Source organism: Pleurodeles waltl, chromosome 11 (assembly GCF_031143425.1).
Source record: "Pleurodeles waltl isolate 20211129_DDA chromosome 11, aPleWal1.hap1.20221129, whole genome shotgun sequence".
Lineage (NCBI taxonomy): Eukaryota > Metazoa > Chordata > Amphibia > Caudata > Salamandridae > Pleurodeles > Pleurodeles waltl.
The window spans coordinates 931,429,355-931,432,248 of record NC_090450.1 but is presented as its reverse complement, the minus strand read 5'-3'; the positions used below and the strand labels follow the sequence as shown (position 1 = coordinate 931,432,248).

The following is a 2,894-nucleotide window of genomic DNA, read 5'->3' as shown; positions in this document are numbered from 1 at the left end:
TGTGTGTGTTTCTGTGCTTTTTCTGTGTGTGTGTGGGTGCTTGTGTGTGAGAGTGTGTGTGTTTTGGGGAAGGAGGATAATATTAACATTGTATTCTTTTAGTGTTGTATTATTTTATTTATTTCATAGTAGTGTTGTAATGCTGTACTGTATTTGTGTAGTGCTGTTGCTATCAGATAATATGGTACTCTCATGCCATTGTAATGTGGTAAGCATTTAGGGCCAGATGTAGGTAGCCTTTTGCGCCTCGCAAATGGCAAAAAACGCCGTTTGCGAGGCTCAAAAGGCCTCACGCGATGCAGAAACACATTTTGCGAGTCGGTACCGACTCGCAAAATGTGTTTCCGACTCGCAAATAGAAAGGAGTGTGCCCTTCCTATTTGCGACCGCATTGCTATGTTGAGTTGATTTGTGACCGCGAAAGCGATCGCAAATCAACTCGCAGTTACCATCCACTTGAAGTGGATGGTAACTCATTCGCAAACGGGAAGGGGTCCCCATGGGACCCCTTCCCCTTTGTGAATGCAAAAAAAATATTTTTTCAGAGCAGGCAGTGGTCCTATGGACCACTGCCTACTCTGAAAAAAACCGAAACAAAAAGGTTTCGGTATTTTTTCTATTTGCAGCTCGTTTTCCTTTAAGGAAAACGGGCTGCAAAAAGAAAAAAAAACTGCTTTATTCAAAAGCAGTCACGGATATGGTGGTCTGCTGTCTCCAGCAGGCCACCATCCCCGTGAGTGCCTAGACTCGCTATGGGGTCGCAAACTGCGACCCACTTCATAAATATTTATGAGGTTGGTCTTTGCGACCCCATAGCGAGTCGCAGAAGGTTTCTGAGACACCTTTCTTCATAACATTTTGCGAGGTGCAAATTGCGAGTCGCTGGTACTCGCAATTTGCACCTTGCAAAATGTTATCTTCCTACATCTGGCCCTTAGTCCTGCAGAACTGCATTGTTGTAATTGTGCAGTGTTGCATCTTTGCAGCATGATATATGTCTCTTGTTGTCGTGTTGTACTCAGTACTGGAGTTGTAGTTGTGCTTATATTGTTGTTGCTGGATGTATTAAGTATCATAAAGTAGTATTATGATAGGATCTTAATGTTGTCACTTTTAGCAGGGATATCCAACCGGTAGCTTAGGAGCTATTGGTAGCTCGCCAGTACCCTGGAATTAGTGCCCTGCCCAGCACAGTACTGTAGAGGGTTCAGCCATATTGAAGAAAGCAGTGCTATACATCTCGGTATCCTTGGATGCTGTTAGTAAACACATATTATACGCTAGGGTGGTCACTCCTAGTATTCCTGCAAGGTGTGGTCAGGTGTGGTCACTATTATAATTGTCTCTGATGTAGTAACTACAGCAACAGTTGTCCAAGTCATTTAGGTATTAGCTCGGACCATTTTCATCACATTCATCAAATTTTAGCACTATAGAACAAATGAAATGCACATGAGAGGGGGTCTATGGAGAGATGAGGGGCACTGCTGTAGGGTGGGAGTGAGGGAATCCTTGAAGACGGAGGTAACTGGGGGAGGAAGGGCACCGAAAATATCATTGAACTAGCTCTGAAGCTGGCCCTGTGTCGCACCTCTGTCGTTTCCAAGCACTTTAATTAGCAGCTGTTTGGCCCTCATTTACAGTCAAGGGCTAAATTCTGACCCCTGTGTAAACTTTTGTTTGTGGTAGGATTGGAGTTAGGACTTGTCTGATAATTATCACACCCTCACAATTTTCCCCTTACAGATTCTGGCAGGTCAAGCATACTGAAAGTTATCATGAGAAAGGGCCTGAAAAACAACAAAACATGCATAACTCGATGTGTTAAAAAGTGATTCTGCTTGTTATGCCTCATTTTACTGTTGAAAGCCCGGAATCGAAGGTATTTCCAGTGTGTGGTAAACAGTTCACCCTGGGGTAATGGTAATATCCATTTGATTTTATACCACATCCTAGTCTACCTAACTTGTAATCAGGACTTTAGTATTACCCAATTTAAAGGTTATGAAGTATTATTCTTGCAGAATATAACCTGGAAGTGAAAGAAACACAAGGGTAGTAAGGGTGACGGATGCCGCACATCTAGGTAGTAACACAGTAGTTTTTAACAAATATATATGAAAGAGCAATGTCTGGTGCAATCAGGCCGAGTGCCCTACTACCCAGAAGGCACCAAAGCGGGTAACAAAATACCCACAGCCAAAACTGAGAAAAATTAGCCAGAGCACACAGAAAGTCATGTCCAATACAGTAGTGTTGCAGGGATGAAAGTCCCTGATGGTTTGTTGAAGGTAAGCGAAAGTTTGAGGTTGAAGAAAGAGTCCAGAATCTTGTTAGTAGAAGATACCTTTATTCGTGGGTGTTGTAGAGCATGATAATCATCATAGATAAACAGCCAACACGTGTTTCGTCACACAAGTGACTTCATCAAGGCTGGGCCGTCCGGCCAGAGTGGTCAATGTTATTTAGATCTGTGGGCTGGAATACCGCTTTGAATTTCACTAATCCACAAAGATCATTATCACCTATTCCAGCCCACAGATCTAAATAACATTGACCACTCTGGCCGGACGGCCCAGCCTTGATGAAGTCACTTGTGTGACGAAACACGTGTTGGCTGTTTATCTATGATGATTATCATGCTCTACAACACCCACGAATAAAGGTATCTTCTACTAACAAGATTCTGGACTCTTTCTTCAACCTCAAACTTTCGCTTACCTTCAACAAACCATCAGGGATTTTCATCCCTGCAACACTATTGGACACGACTTTCTGTGTGCTCTGGCTAATTTTTCCAAGTATTATTCTTGATATAAATGTAGCATCAAGGTGGAATTGGAGATTCTGTTTAGTAGCATTTCTGGAGTTTCTCCCAATGTGGAATTATTCCC

The 2,894-nt window shown here is 42.7% G+C and overlaps 1 pseudogene; it reads left to right on the top strand.

Moving 5' to 3' along the window:
• The first annotated feature begins 472 nt into the window (after positions 1-472).
• On the top strand, positions 473-594 carry LOC138266776 (small nucleolar RNA SNORA35; annotated as a pseudogene).
• The last annotated feature ends 2,300 nt before the right edge of the window (positions 595-2,894 follow it).